Source organism: Octopus bimaculoides, chromosome 2 (assembly GCF_046866305.1).
Source record: "Octopus bimaculoides isolate indiv1 chromosome 2, ASM4686630v1, whole genome shotgun sequence".
NCBI lineage: Eukaryota > Metazoa > Mollusca > Cephalopoda > Octopoda > Octopodidae > Octopus > Octopus bimaculoides.
The window spans coordinates 14304177-14321922 of record NC_142929.1 but is presented as its reverse complement, the minus strand read 5'-3'; the positions used below and the strand labels follow the sequence as shown (position 1 = coordinate 14321922).

At 35.8% G+C, this 17746-nt stretch overlaps 1 long non-coding RNA gene across 1 annotated transcript in view; it reads right to left on the bottom strand.

The window, feature by feature from the left end:
• Window positions 1–1610: 1610 nt before the first annotated feature.
• LOC149136875 (uncharacterized) overlaps window positions 1611–17746 on the bottom strand; it is a 30513-nt gene continuing 14377 nt past the window's right edge. Inside the window, exon 2 of the long non-coding RNA XR_016238167.1 lies at window positions 1611–12547. This is a non-coding gene — a long non-coding RNA (uncharacterized LOC149136875). The remainder of the gene's footprint in view (window positions 12548–17746) is intronic.

The following is a 17746-nucleotide window of genomic DNA, read 5'->3' as shown; positions in this document are numbered from 1 at the left end:
TATCATTATCATTATTATTGATTCTCGCAGAATGAAAGCTTCTTTTCGTTTCTCTATTCAAAACATGATCTATTTCAGATATTACTAAATGTAATTTTCTTTGATGTACTTATAAAAAAAAAGAAATATAATCGCCCATGGTTGCCTTCAGTATCATGGGGCAGACAAAAGAATGTAAAAGGTTTGTATGATAAGTTTTGAAATTATATTTATTCACATTACATTTCCATGTCCCAAATAGCTACCACATTAGAATGGAAAAATAACAGCACCAAGTCAAAACACACTAATAAATATAAAATAAAGAAAATGAAGAATTTAGCGAACAATTAGTGTAAGAAAATACCCCAAAATGCTGAAATAAGTAGTCCTGGACACATGTAGTAAATGCAACTCTTACATAAATCCAGAGCTGTGATCCGTTTATTTAACAGTTGTCTGTCATATGGTCTGATACAAAATGAGCAGACGGAATTTTTAGGTCGTTCACAGATACAAGAAAAAAATTCTATGGGAAAATTTTGTAAAACCGAACGGAATTCGTCAAAGGAATTAATTTAGGAGAGCACAACTAGGAACATGATATACCTCTACTTATAAGAAACGAGCTCTGTGAGATGGAGTGGCTACTGCTGTGAGTGTTGTTGGTCATTTTCCATGGCAACGCCATTGCAGTAATGCCATCGTGCAGCAACGCCATCACGGCAATGCCATCATGGCATTGCCATTGTAGTCATAATTGCGGGGCACAGCTGAGCATGCCTTTTGTTCTGGGGTGTGTAATTCATTACCTCCACTCCCCTACCTGCTGCTGCTTCACCTGCTGCTTTTACTTTTCTCTTTCTGTTTCTTTGTTTCTTTGAATTTAAATGCTATCAATAAACTGGTGTTTTATTTTCCGAAAAAACAAATAGATAAATAAAATGCCTTACATTTAATGCACAGCAGTCATGGCCCAGTGAAACATGGGCCGTGACTGCTGAAGACATGCGTAGGCTTGCAAGGAATGAAGCCAGTATGCTCCGATGGATGTGTAATGTCAGTGTACATACTAGACAGAGTGTAATTACCTTGAGAGAAAAGTTGAACCTAAGAAGCATCAGTTGTGGTGTGCAAGAGAGACGATTGCACTGGTATGGTCATGTGGCAAGAATGGATGAGGATAGCTGTGTGAAAAAGTGCCACACCCTAGCAGTTGAGGGAACCTGTGGAAGAGGTAGGCCCAGGAAGACCTGGGCTGAGGTGGTGAGGCAAGACCTTCGAACATTGGGCCTCACCGAGGCGATGACTTCTGGGAATTGGATAAGCATAGATCCACTAGGTACAATAATTTTTACAAATAATAAAAAGTCCAAAACAAGCTTGACTATCACAGTCTGTGGGGAAGGATACATTATCTAATTTAACCTCTTTTCTAGTATAAATAACCCACACCTAATGTGTATCTCAGCATTGGTGTGCATCATAGAAATACGAGTTTGACGTCCTGTATGACAATTCTCTTGACCAAAATATAAAATACATCTTTTGTTTTAGATTAATTCTGCAGATGATCTAAAAAAAAAAGGAAAAACAGAAACAAACAAAAAAAAAAGAAGACAAAGCTGAAATATAGTACTCGTATAAGGTAGTTTATTAATGATAAATTTGGTGGTTTATACTTTATTCCAGTGTAATGTCCCAACATCATGTTTACATGCATAGAATCATACATGTTTTCCCTACAAAACCTCTTTAAAATATCTTTAAAGTGTCTAAAGATTGAAGAAGTGTTCCGCAGCAAATGCTCTCAACATGAGAATATTCCGTGCAAATAGAAATTTATATAATAAATAAACACACAGTGAACAACAGAATGGATAAATATATATTTGATATCTTTAGTAAAATGGCGGCTACATAACAGAATAATCAGCTCTGGAACTGTTGTATGCACATACATCTTATTTTGTTTAAAAGAGCATTTCAAATACAAAGCTATATGCACAAGACAAAAACCATCTCCAAGTCACTATGATAAGATAAAATCTGATAGTTGTGCCACATCTGTATAGAAGATATTATCTGCATCGTCATTGGTTGCTCAAGAATGTTTGTTTAAATATCTGCTTTCCTTCAGGCTTAATCTCCTGACAAAGCAATTTATGATGTTAACTGTTGGAAAGTTTCTAGTGATAATAATTTTAAAACAGAAATAATCCATATCACACATGAAATATATTTAAACAGTTCAAGAAAAACACAATAAACCAAATAATATTTATTATCTTAGACAAGCAGGAGATCGTATATGCTGCTGTAAAAATGACTGTAACTCAGCAAATATGAATACATCTCAATGAAAGGTGCAGATGAATGGAATATCCAAGGTAAAGTAATACAGAAACACTTGTAATGGTTATATTCTAATTAAAGGTATATCCAATGCTGTTACTGTTCTAATGTAACCTTAGATCAGGGGGTGGGGAACTTTTTAAACCAATTATCCCAAAATATATTTATTTACACCGTTGTTTTGACTGGCACCTGTGCCAGTGGAGCGCTAACAGCACCATCCAAGCGGGATCACTGCCAGAGCAGCAGTTTCGCTTCCATGCCGGTGGCACGTAAAAAGCACCATTTGAGCGTGATCGTTTCCAGCTTCGCCTTACTGACACTTGTGCCAGTGGCATGTGAACAAAACATTGGACTGGCTCCTGTGCAGGTAGCACGTAAAAAACCCCATTTGAGTGTGGCTGTTGCCAGTACCGCCGGACTGGCCCTCGTGCTGGTGGCACGTAAAAGCACCCACTACCCTGTCGGAGTGGTTGCTGTTAGGAAGGGCATCCAACTGTAGAAACTTTGCCAGATCAGATTGGAGCCTGGTGCAGCCATCTGGCTCACCAGTCCTCAGTCAAACCATGCCAGCATGGAAAGCGGACATTAAACAATGATGATGATGATGTTACACTCTTGATTTGAAAGGAAGAAAATCATAGATTCTTTGAATTCAAAAGGTTTATTGAATCTATTTATATGGAGAATACAATTATAAATAAACTGCCTTCTCATGCCAGAAGAAAAATTTCTGTCGTAACAAGGAACACATTTTTTTTAAATATAATAATACTTGTCTAAATAGTCCTCATTACTCCCAAAAATTTCATTTTTACCCCACTTAGGGTAATTTACCCCGGTTCATTGACCCCTGCCCTAGATCATCTGAATTTGAACAGATCTATAACTCTTTCTCCCGAAACAATGACAGTCAAGGTTAAATTCTATGAGATTTGAAGTCACACTGTAAAGAGCTGGAGCAAATGCCACTGCAAGCCAACAGTTCTGCCAGCTTGCCTCTTGTAACAAAAGCAATCTGCTTGTGGCATCTAGGATTAATTTTTAAATTATTTCATGTCCTTTTTATTATAAAAACTGTATAAGGTATGATTTAAGGAGGATTTAGCAGATCAAGTGGATCTTTTATCTCCTTATTGTCTGTATTCTCACTTACAATAATCGGTGCACAAAGATATACAGTGATATTCTGATGCAAAAAATCAGAAAAGCGACCAGAATATGAAAAAGCAAATGTAATAATTTTTGTATTTATTGAATCAATCAGAGGAGCTGCGAAAACATTCCGAAGTTGCTATATTCAAATATCAGCACTGGACAAAATGCTTAGAGATATTTCTTCCAACTCTTTACCTTCAGAATTTAGTACCAATTGAGGTCAACTGTTTTTCATCACTCCGGAATCAACAGAATAAAGAGTCAGTTAAGTGCTGGAGTCAATGGTATTGGTTAAGTGACTCATGTCTAACATTGGATACATTCATATACATCATACATAGACCCTCAGCTACACAAGATCTCTGTTCCTGAATTACTACAAAGATAAGCATTTCTGGGATGGTACTCATTTCAGATTTTATGGTCCACATCAAGAGTGAGGGGGCAGCAAGCACAAAGCTGTTGGGCCTGTACAGTAGTATCCAAGGGCCCATAAAAACATTAAAAAACTGACACAAGGCCAACAATTTTGGGAGATGGGTTAAGTCACTTCCATCGATTCCAGTGCACAACTGGAAGTTATTTTATCGGCCCTGAATGGATGGAAGGCAAAGTTGACCTCGGCGGAATTTGAACTCTGAACGTAAAGACAGACGAAATGTTGCTAAGCATTTTGCCCATACTTTGAGTTCAAATTCTGCTGAGGTCCACTTTGCCTTTCATCCTTTCTGGGTTGATAAATTAAGTACCAGTTACGTACTGGAGTTGATCTAATTGACTGGCCCCTCCACCAAAATTTCAGGCCTTGTGCTTATAGTAGAAAGGATTGCTTATTGTTTCAGGAGAACTAAGTTCTATTAATTGTTATTCGTAAAACAGGCGACTCGAAGTAAAAGGAAATTATTCTCATATATTTAGCAAAAATAAATACGTAGTTTGTTTTCTTTTGAGAAAAATAATTAACTATTTCCTGTCAAGAATTCAAATAAAAATCAGCAACTATTGAATTTAAAAAAAAAATCAAATTCAGAAAAAAAATGTTAAAAAAAAATTACAATTAAAAAATACACAAAATGATCGTTTCTTAAAATCAAAAAACTCCTCTCAAAAGCAACTTTTACTTCGAAACAAACAAAAATTCAAAAATTAGCTTTAATATCAAAATATAAAAGAGAATCTTTTCTCCCTCAGGCATAAAATGCCGAAATTCGTCGCAACCCTCGTAAAATCTTTAACAAAAACATAATAATAAAAATAAAAAAAACATATTTCTCACTTTTTAAAAAACATAAATTTATTACGAACAGAAAAAATATCATTAGTGAGAAGGACGTGCTTATTTAGTTTTACACAAACGAGATCTTGGTTTCAAATTTGTTAATGCTTGTCTTAAGGCAATTTTATTAATACCAGAGTAATTTCTGTTTTGTTTTGTTTTAATTCCAGTCAACACCGAAAATGCTGATTTGCACAAAAACATTATGACAAATGGTAGAAAGGTTTCGTTGCCTAATTCGTACAACATAGGAAATTACGCACAAACACCGAGTATAAAACACATGTAAGGTTTTCATTGAAAATTTATGCCTGAGAATTGAATCACTTCAAATTTCTACACATTCTTCCTGAACTTTTATCTAACAGTAGATGCCTTACACGCTGTGTTTCAACTGTGTTTTGAATCTGATCCAATTGGTTATTACCTAATTCTGATAAAAACTATTTCTGGAAATTAACACATGAAGTGCGATGGGCCACAATCGTCGCCGTCAAGCACAGGTCGACATGCATTTAATTTATGGGCATTTATTGGGGTCTAACGTCACTCAAACGCTCCGATACTCACCAGAATTCAAGAGGACTAATAATTCAACGTATGACTTTTCAGATTATGTAAAACTTGCCACCATTATATACTAAGAAGATATTTTAACTATTTTTTTGTTTTTAATGTGTGCATGGTAGTCTCATTTTCATAAAATGTGCTCAGCAGTCCATGTTATCTAAGTGCAAATCCCAGCGCTTTATGGGTTAAGGTGGCGAGCTGGCAGGAAAGTTAGCCTGTCGGGTAAAATGCTTAGTGGCAATTTGTCTGTCTTTACATTCTGAGTTCAAATGCAATGGGTGTCGACTTTGCCTTTCATCCTTTTGGGGTTGATAAAATAAGTATCAGTTGAACATTGGGGTTGATACAATTAACTTACCCTCTGCTCTGTAATTGTTGGTTTTCTACCAAAATTTGAAATCAATATTTCTGGAAATTGCTTTCTAGACTCCAAATTATGAGTCTAGAAATTGCTTTCTAGACTCTCCAAATTGTGAGTCATAACTTTTTTGATCAAATTAAAATTCAGTGCACTTTCAAAAATAAAATCATTTGTTTATCTTTTTTTTTTGTTTCAGTCATCAGATTGTGGCCACGCTGGAGCACTGCTTTGAAGAATCTTTCATAAAACGAATTGACCCTGGTAGTGTGTGTCTTTGCATCTGTGTTTGTACTCCCACCATCGTTTGACAATCGATGTTGGTGTATTTATGTCCCCAAAACTTAGCAGTTCGGCAAAAGAGACCGATAAAATAAGTGCTAGGCTTACAAAGAATAAGTCCTGGGGTCGATTTCTTCAATTAAAGGCGGTGCTCCAGCATGGTCACAGTCAAATGACTGAAATGAGTAAAAAATACAATTTGCATAACTAATTTTCTTTCATGAATAAATTAGCCAAATCTGAATATTGTCCCCGACTTCATTTTTTACATTCTAACTTCCATTTCAAAGCTCGTCCATTTGAGAGACATCAAATGTTTGCTGAAATTAGATTCCATTTCGTCGCAGAGATTTGCGAAAGGGTAACTATGGAGTGCACCATCTCCCTGAACAATAAATGTTATCTTAATCCCTGCTGATAATCCCTATTACTGCATATGCCTCCACCCGTTTGGGGGGAGGTCACAAGCAAATATGCAGCTTCAAATAAAACCCTTGACTATTTCACTACTTCATTATTTCTATAGCGTGAATATGATTCTCAAGAGATTTACCTTTTTACTGAAAAAATTCAATAGCCTCTCAAATAATTCTTTAGACTTCCTGCTACATTAGGTATGTCTTGAATCAATGTCTTTTTAATTTGGTAGGCTTCACACTTTCAGTGGCCAAATTAATTATTATCCTTCATTATTTTTCAGTGTAAGAGTAAATCCATATTGTAAATAAGATTCATTATATTTCTTCTTTTTTTGTTCACGATTGCTTCGTACTCACAAAGGTATTTTGTGAATTTGTGACGTTCCTTGAGGCTGTTGCACTTTAGTTATATCATCATCAATATTTTTATGCAGCATGGAAGGTGTTTATAAGCCATTTAAGAAACACACAAAAACCGTTAGATTCGCTTCAACATTTAAATTTAATTTACCAAAATATTTTCGTCGCTTTGAGACTGTGACCTGTTCAGATAAAATTCTGTGCTAACAGTTTTTGTGTGTTTCTTAAATGGCTTATAAACACCTTCCATGCTGCAATTGTTTTCATTCCAGCACACGATCTCAGATCAGGTCGCTTGCTATGCAAGTACATCTCCATAATATTTTTATGGTTTGATGCTTTAATAAATTCATTCATTTCATTACTATTATGTTAAACTGTCGAATGTCCAAATTTGGTCAAATGTATTTTTTCAATATTTATTTTTGCTTGCAATAGCCAGTTCTTTTGGTCAAACTATCGTATATCCAGCTGCTTCAGATGTCAAAATATCAAAGATTGTCAAAGTGTAGTACAACGGTTTTGCTATGGAATGGTGAAATAATTTTTCCGTTTTCTGAAAAAGCAACATTTTGGACTTACAATACTTTTGCATAATTACAATGATATATATATTGTTGCTATTATGTTAAACTGTTGTATGTTCAAATTTGGCCAAATGTGTTTCTTTCAATATTTATTTTTGCTTGCAATTACCAGTTCTTTTAGTGAAACTATCATATCCCCAGCTGCTTCAGATGCTGAGATATCAAAAATTGTCCGAGTGTAGTACAATGGTTTTGCTATGGAATGGTGAAACTATTTTCCCGTTTTCTGCAAAAGCAACATATTTCGGAATACAATTCCTTCTTCAGATATTCTTAGATGGAGTCTCTGCTATAAACTGTTTTCCAATGGCTTTTCTTTTTTCGGAAGCGTCTCAGCACTGGTCTCACGAAGCTCCTTCCAGAATTCCTCATGAGAAGTGCATGAGGTCAGCTATTTCTAAAGTTTATTTGGCATCCGATTTTAGCACGTTTCTCAGATAGCTTGATCAACTCCCTAGCGGTTGCGAACTCGGCCTGAAGCATTCTGTATTGTTTCTAAAGAATAAAAAGTTTTGAATGGTACAATAATGCACTATCTAACAAAATTATAACAGGTATATAGTCCATTTTTTGTATTATAGTGCATTGTTGTACCTCTTTTACTTGTTTCAGTCATTTGACTGCGGCCATGCTAGAGCACCACCTTTAGTCGAGCAAATCGACCCTGGGACTTATTCCTTGTAAGCCTAGTACTTATTCTATCGGTCTATTTTGCCGAACCGCTAAGTGACGGGGACATAAACACACCAGCATCAGTTGTCAAGCAATGGTCGGGGACAAACACAGACACACAAAGACACACACACATACACATACACAGGAGTGGCTGTGTGGTAAGTAGCTTGCTTACCAACCACATGGTCCCGGGTTCAGTCCCACTGCGTGGCATCTTGGGCAAGTGCCTTCTACTATAGCCTCGGGCCGACCAATGCCTTGTGAGTGGATTTGGTAGACGGAAACTGAAAGAAGCCCGTCGTATATGTGTATATATATGTGTATGTGTGTGTGTGTTTGTATGTCTGTGTTTGTCCCCCCAACATCGCTTGACAACCGATGCTGGTGTGTTTATGTCCCCGTAACTTAGTGGTTCGGCTATAGAGACCGATAGAATAAGTACTAGGCTTCCAAAGAATAAGTCCTGGGGTCGATTTCTTCGACTAAAGGCGGTGCTCCAGCATGGCCGCAGTCAAAAGACTGAAACAAGTAAAAGAGTAAAAGAGTATATATACGACGAGCTTCTTTCAGTTTCCGTCTACCAAATCCACTCACAAGGCTTTGGTCGGCCCGAGGCAATAGTAGAAGACATTTGCCCAAGATGCCACGCAATGGGACTGAACCCAGAACCATGTGGTTGGTAAGCAAGCTACTTACCACACAGCCACTCCTGCACCTACCATTCAAAATTTTTTATTCTTTACATGTTTATTATTATTTAGTCTTGGATTACATCGCGCAAGAGCTTGAATATCATTTCATCCTTAGTTGTTGTGGCTGGAAATCAGTAAGATGCATTATCAATTCATTTAAATGCAAACCAATTCTTTAAGAATAGTTTGATACAAAATCATCTTTTTTTAATACTAGTAATTTTAAATAGTAATTACTTATCAATTTCTGAATGATATGTTCTTTTACTTGTTTCAGTCATTTGACTGCGGCCATGCTGGAGCACCACCTTTTCTAATTTAAATATTTTTTTGATTTAATTTATTTTCAAAACAACCAGGTTTGTTCACTTTTATCATGAAAAATATATGATAACAAGTGTAAAATGCGAACGTGTCTTCCTGTCTGGTTTTATTAAATTTTGCTCAATAGAGCTTCATGTCACATCTTATATATATCATTGAAGGGAGTCCTTCTAAGCAGCTACATCCGTTATCTACATTTTATCTGAATGACGCAAAAAGACAAAAAAAACAAACAAACATGAAATTGAATTGTAAATTAACATATCTTGTGTGAAAGTCGCGTCGAGTGAAAATTTATAGTGTCATTAAAAAAATGGTACTATTCTTGTTATCTGAAGTTATTTGGAGGGAGGCAGTCACTGTTTGTTGTTCCACGATTAACCCATAAAGTGCTGGGATTTGCACTTACATAGCATACACTGCTGAGCATATTTTATGAAAATGAAACTACAATGCACACATAAAAAACAAAAGAATAGTTAAAATATCTTCTTAGTATATAATGGTGGCAAGTTTTACATCATCTGAAAAGTCATTAGTTGAACTATTAGTCCTCTTGCATTCTGGTGGGTATCGGATCGTTTGAGTGACATTAGACCCCAACAAACGCCCATAAATTAAATGCACCTATCTGGGCCACAATCGTGGCCTGTCGACCTGTGCCTGATGGCCAAGATCATGGCTCATCGTGCTCTATGTGATAATGGGGTTAAAATTAAAACATGAGAGATTGTGGTTGGTGAGAATTTTTGGCAATGTTAAAATTAGATTTTAAATTTATGGATTTGTTTTAAAATATACAATCGCGAAATTTCATTTTTACAGATAGAGTAACTGCAGATTTCTCAATAGTTCAGCAAAAGTATTCTCTTTTTCACTGATCTTTGGCTTCATGTTAACATCTGCTGGGCAGCTAATTTCCTGTATGTATGTATATGTGCAGATTTGTATGTTTTGCTTTATGTATGTATTCTCATGCGTATGGTTGCATATCTAGACATGCTCATCATCATCATCATCATCATCATCATTGTCGTTTAATGTCCGCTTTCCATGCTAGCATGGGTTGGACGATTTGACTGAGGACTGGTGGACCAGGAGGCGACACCAGGCTCCAATCTGATTTGGCAGAGTTTCTACAGCTGGATGCCCTTCCTAACGCCAACCACTCCAGGAGTGTAGTGGGTGCTTTTACGTGCCACCGGCACGAGGGCCAGTCAGGCGCGTACTGGCAACGGCCATGCTCGAAATGGTGTATTTTACGTGCCACTTGCACAAGGGCCAGTCCAGGGGCACTGGCAACGATCTCGCTCGGATGTCTTACTGGCAAAGGCCAAATGATAAATTTCTGTATGTATGTATGCTTTCTTTCTCTTTTTAATTTAGAATAAAATTTTGACCTGCAACCTACTTGGCAACAAGGTTGTGATGGAAAGTATCTTGTTTTGTTCCTCATCCCTTAAATCTTAAGGTCTTGTGGAATTTCTTTATAGTCCTAGATATCACGACCATTCGTAGTGTAGGCATTAAGAATCTGCGTTCTTTCCTCAGTGAAGACGCATGACTCAGTGGTTAGACCACTGGGCTCACAATCCTGAGGTAGTGAGTTTGCTTCCTGGACCAGGCTGTGTGTTGTGTTCTTGAGCAAGACACTTTATTTCACGTTGCTTCAGTTCAGTCAGCAGTAGAAATGAGTTGTGACATCACTGATGCCAAGCTGTATTGGTCCCTTTGCCTTTCCCTTGGATAACATCGGTAGCATGGAAAAGGGAGGCTGGTTCCATAAACAACCTTGCCCAGACTTGTGCTTCAGAGGGGAACTTTCTAGGTGCAATCTCATGGTCATGCCTCTCTTCTCAAAGTTCAGCCATTCATACGTATGCATGTATGCATATATGTATGTATGCACATATGTGCATACACATGCATAATGTACTTAGATATAGATAGATATGATTGAAAATTTAGGTTCCTCTTACAGTGTAGCAGCTTCTATTGTGGTCACATCCAGCTTATTTCGTTCTTTTACTCATTGAACATTCATTGGCACGAAAACACGTTCAACACATATCATGTGTCGGTATGCTGTAGAAGTACTGACATAAAATTAACAACTCTGAACATTGCATTTTAAATTCCATTTGAAGTCCAGAATGACATTTTTCATGGTATGTCTTTCTTTTCCATTCTGCAGGTTTATTTTACATCTCTCATTCGACAAGTAATTTCTTTTTTAGATAATGGCCATTGACAAAAGAGAGTACTGGTCCCATTTTTTAAACTCTTTCTTACTTAACACTACACATAATGATTCAGTTTGTTCCTATGTTAGCAGTGTATTTAATAACACCATTCCATTCCAGAAGATAATAATGGCAAATGCTGTAATAATTATCAAGTTGAAGTTGGAATTTCCTTTTTGCCTTTTTTTCCTTCTTATTTATTGTTCAAACATAATATCCTTACAATTAAGACAAACCGTGACACAGAGATAAATTTTCATTAATTATTTCGTCTATAAAAACCAACGACTTGCCTTAAACAATGAAGTACCTCCATAGCATTCTTTACTCTTTTCTTTATTTTTGTAATGCTAATGGTGAAAAGATAGGGAAACTGCCAACAAAAAATAGTAAGCTACACTCACACATATGTATGTATGTATGCATGTACATACGTGTGTGTGTTTGAAGACGAATTTTCGGAGCCTATTTTATCGGAATTAAAATAAGATCTCAGTGCTTTAAATTAGTGAGGATTCTCTCCAATGCATTCATCAAGAGATTTAGCATGTAAGAGGAGTGAAGAATACAGCATCTCAATAAAATCATTTATATCCCTTTAATTATTCAGTTTCAACAGCATAAATGCTGAAATACGAACACATTTTTATGACCATTCAAGCTCAGTGAAAGAACATCAACTACAATTTGAGCAATATTATGCAGAAACTCTTTCCACAGAGTCATTCATACTTTGCATCAAGTTTGAAATTATTATGGTATCAAATTTTGGCATGAGACCAGCAATTTTAGGGGACAGGGTAAGTCAATTAAATTGACCTTGGTGCTCAACTGGTACGTATTTTATCGATCCTGGAAAGACGAAAGACAAGGTCAACTCTGGCGACATTTGAATTCAGAATGTAAAGATGGATGAAATAACAGTTCTATATTTGAGAGATGAGGAATTATGTACATTATTTACATTTGATAGATATTTTTGTGACAGATATTTACATTTGATGGATATTACATTTGGCGGATATTACATTTGACGTAAATTCCCCCAGGACACCTGATGAAGGCTGGAGAGTATATCGGTCGAAATGTGTTAACACCAAAGAAGATGAGGACTCTACTCAAATTTCTCACATATTCTGTAAACTGTTAATTTTGATGGAGCTGGTCTTTGAAATTCTTCAGTCCATGTCTATCTAACCATTTCTGCATTCTCTGTTTTCCTGTACTACTTGATGATCCACATTCGTTCATTGTTCGTCAAATTTTCAGCTATATAACATATATTTTAAATTAGGAATAATCATTTTATTATAGAAAGAATTAATTAAAAAGAACATAGAATTCTTATCCTAAAAAAAGAACCAACAAATAGAGAAACGAAAAAATCAATCTACTCATATTAAGCTACTCTTTAACTATTTTTGCTTACTCCTGTCTTCTACTGTTTCACCTCTTTTACTATTGCAAAATACAAAGACAATTTCTTATGCAGTAGGTTTCAGGCTAGATTTGCAGGGTGGAGTGTTTGTCAATTAAGTTGACCTGAGCACTTAATTGATAAGTTCATCGTATAACTTCCTGTTCCTTTGTCATCTACTTCGTTATCTATTTAACTTCATATTACACTCTCTGCTTAACCAACGATCTATTCTGAAGCATATATATATATATATATTCTCTAACATCAAGTTATCGTTTTACCTAAGTGAAACAATGTAAATATGTATGTATGTAATGTATGTATGCATGTATGTGTATATATGTGTGTGTATATATATATGTATATACATATGTATATATATGTGTGTGTGTATATATATATATTATATGCATATATATACATATGTATATATATATGTATGTGTGTATATATATAATAAAGAATAAATGGAGCAAAACGCATATAATAAATAAGTTCCTTTAATTCCGACGCACGTTTCGAAAATTACATGCACACTATTCCAAAGGAATAAAAGATGTTTTTATAAATGTAATTTTCTCTTCAGGGAATCATCCTTTATATATATATATATATATATATATATATATATATATACATATGTATATATATGTATATATATATATATATATGTATATATATGTATATATATATGTATATACATACATATATATGTATGTATATATATGTATATATGATGTATATATATATATATATATATATTTACAACTTTTAACACCTCTTCTCCATCTTTAATTGTTTGTTGAGTTTCTATAGGATACGTGTTCTATAAATTCTCACAATACACCTTATTTTCATATTCGTAAAATACTTACAATAGTAAGCTACCAATGTAATATGAAGAATCTTTATTAGAAACCGACCTTTGGACCCCCCCCCCCCCCAAGTAAAGGATGATATAGAACTCAACCTTTTTTCATATATAAAAATATATATATATAGTGTTCATCCATGTCTTCCCATTTGTGTATCTAACAACTTTCTTATTGCTGTCTGGTGAATGAAGAACAACAAACTGTGTATATCTACATATAGACACGAATCTAATGAAATAATAGTAATAATAATAATAATGAATAAATAAAGATACCAGCAAATTACTTTCATTGCTCTGTCAGTCAGTTTATTTCATGCCGTCTCCTTGCTTATCTAACTGGTATTACGCACATACACACGTATATATATGCTCACTTTCGCTAGCAATCTTATTCCCTTTCTGTGTTTCTATTACATACTAAAATAACAATGAAACAAATATAACGAGAACATGAACGACAAAGTAAAAAAAAAAAAAAAAGAGAAAGGAGAAAAAAAAGAAAATTAAAACAATTAACACAAGAAGAACAAGAATAAAAAATAAAATGGAATAAAAACTACCTATAGAAAATGGAGGTCTTATTCAATGAAACGTTATTGCTAATGACGGAAACAACTTAATAGCCTCATTAAACATCTCTGACAACGGCTGTCAGTAGTTAAGTCACATCAGTTGGGGTGAAGTCATATCAATGTTGTTGTTGTTGGTTATATGACGATGGCGGCGAGGGGTGGTGGTGGTGGTGGCGTTGATGTTTTGCGGATAAGGTGATTGTGGTGGCGAACTGGAGAGGAGGTGGTGGACGACGATGATACAGGCGGCTGGTTGACGTTGCAGATGAGAATAATAATAATAATAATAATAATAATAATAACAATAATAATGATGATGATGATGATGATGACGATGATAATAATAATAATAATAATAATAATAATAATAATAATAACAATAATAATAATAATAATGGTCCTTTCTACTGAAGGCACAAGGGCTGAAATTTTTGCGGGAGGGGGCAGGGGAAATAGTCGATTATATCGACCCCTGCATTTCTCTGGTGCTTAATTTTCCGGCCCCCGAAAGTATGAAAAGCAAAATGGATCTCGGCGGAATTTGAACTCAGAACGTAAAGACGACGAACGAAATGTTGCTAAACATTTTGTCCGGCGTACTAACGATTCTGCAAGCTCGCCACCTTGATGATGATGATGATGATGATGATGATGATAATCCTTTCTGCTGGAGGCACAAGGGGTGGGGACTAGTCGATTATTTCGACCACAGTACGAAACTGGTACTTAATTTATCACCCCCCCCCCAAAAAAAAGGATGAAAGGCAAAGTCGACCTCGGCGGAATTTGGACTCAGAACGCAGTGACGGGCGAAATTCTGCTAAGCATTTCGTCTGGCGCGCTAACGATTCTGCCAGCTCACGGCCTTAATAATAATAATAATAATAATAATAATAATAATAATAATAATAATAATAATAATAATAATAATAATAATAATAATAATAATAATAATAATAATAACAACAACAATAATATTAATAATAATAATAACAATGATAATTACAATAATGATAATGATAATAATAAGAAGAATAACAACAACAACAATAATAATATTAATAATAACAACAACAATAATAATAATGGCAATAATAATAATAACAATGATAATTACAATAATGATAATAATAATAATAATGATAATAATAATAATAATAATAATAAATACATAACAAAAATAGCAGGACTTACAAATATATATAACATGCAGGAAATTGCACTACTGGGTACTGCACACATCCTACGCAAAACACTTTCAATACAGTAAACATAAGAGCACCACAGCAAACCACAGCACATACCCAAGGCGCACAGAGCTGCGCTCGGTAGTGAAGTGAAAGCACGTTATAAAAATAAAACTACTGAATAATAATAATAATAATAATTTCATTTATTTACCACAAGGGCGAAGGAAGAGGGGGACAATACAGATCCACACAAAGTGAGGAGGGGTTTACATATAATAATGAAATGATATTAAAAAAAAATGATAATGGTGGTGCTGGTGGTGGTTGGTGGTTGGTGGAATACTGACTGATGGTTGATGATGGCGACAGTGAAGGTGGTGAAGTTTACGCAACGTGAGGAATAAGACTATGGCGTGGGAAGCTGGAGTTACGATACGGATTGTGATGGCGTTGAGAGCGAAGTCGGTGTAAGCTGACGGATGATGAGACGGTGCTGAGAAGCCAGGGAATAATGGTGGTGATAGGAGGGAGGATCGGTGGAGCTTATAGAATGATATGGTGTTCGTGGTGGTGGGGAAGCTTACAGATGAATATGCGGTGGAGTCTGGAATACTCGTCGTCGCTTTACTGGCGGAGATGGAGAAGTTGAAGGTTGTTAATAACATAAATATGAAACCTGTAAAATAAAAGGCAAAACAAACCAAAACAAAACCAAAACAAAACAAAAGACAATTATAAAAAAAATGCTTGGAGTGAGTAGAGATGCTTGTAGTGCTGTTGGTGGTATGAGTGGGTGTTGTAGTGGTTGCTAACATGGTTGTTGAGGTAGTGCTGGATGGTTTGAAGTCAACGCTTCTGAAGTGTCGGTGGTGAGGGATTTACTTCGTAGAGGTGCAATTGTGACGGTTGACGGGTTGGGTTTGCGGTGGCAATGGTGGTTTAGTGTTGTTGCGGTGGTCCTGTTAACAAATATTCTTAGATACACGCTCACATACGTTTCTATACCCTCATCTCTGCTTCTTCCTCCTTTGTTATCTATTTAATTAAAAACATACCAGCGAAAATCACGAGTTTCCCATTGTTATGATATCCATTTTCTTCTCCTACTTAACCCTAAACTCCGGTTTATCAACCGAACCACCTGCTAGTGTACAACTTTACAAAAGACTGTACCTACTGCCACACTGAACTCATTTCCGCCTACCTCGATTCTCTTCCTCCCACCCTTGGTTGTTGCTTTTCCCTGCCACATCCATGACACCAACCATGCGGTCTGCTTTTTCCACTTTTTCTCTTCTCAACCACTTTTCCTCTTTCACACTCCTTTACACTTTAACACTATTCTTCCGATGAAGGATTAACGTCCGAAACGTTAAGACTTTTCTTTTCTTTTATAAGCGTAAAACTAATACAATAATTCAATATTTGTTAAAACCTGGGCATCTTGCGTCTTTTTCATTTCGTTTTTATTTGTTGCCTTCACAATCTCTCTCTCCGAGTATGTATGTATGTATGTAACTAACTATCTATCTATCTATCTATCTATCTATCTATAAAAGCGCGCGCGCACACACACACACAGGGACAGAATGAGAGATATCCATAAATATACATATTTGTATTCATTAGATATTACTACGTACGACATGTATATATATTTTGCATCAATGCATGCATACATATTTGTGTATTGATTATTGTGTTTTCATAATCATACAAGGCATACAAACACACGTACAGATATATGTGCACACACAAACGCGTTCCACTCACACACACACATGCATAACATACATATATAGACGCATATTTATATATATGCGACGCATAGTCGTACTTGAGAGAGAAAGTGTGTGTGTGTGTGTGTGTGTGTGTGTGTGTGTATCCACTGAAGTGGAGTCGTTGCTAATATAACAATGAACTCAGGCTTTTCAGATGATCGATCGCTGCGGTTTGAATCGGATTACATATTTATTTATATTTAACTCTTCATTAAAAAAAACGTTGGCAGCACAAAAAAAATTACATTTCAAAACGACAAGCAGTTTGAAAGCCTGAACTTGGTCTGTTGACCTACGAGAAATAACAGCCAGATCTCCCTCAAACTTTTGCCTACTGTCTTAAAAATGTCAGTTGATCACGCCGGGCAAAATGTTTAGAGGTATTTCGTCTGTCTTTACGTTCTGGGATCAAATTCCGCTGAGGTCAACTTTGCCTTTCATCCTTTCGGGATTGATAAATTAAGTACTAGTTGCGTACAGGGGTCGATCTAATCGTCTGGCACCCGCTCCCCAAAATTTCGGGCCTTCTGCCTAGAGTAGAAAAGAAATGCTTAACGATACTTCGTCTGTCATTACGTTCTGAGTTCAAGTTCTAGAGAGGTCGACTTTGCCTTTCATCCTTTTGGGG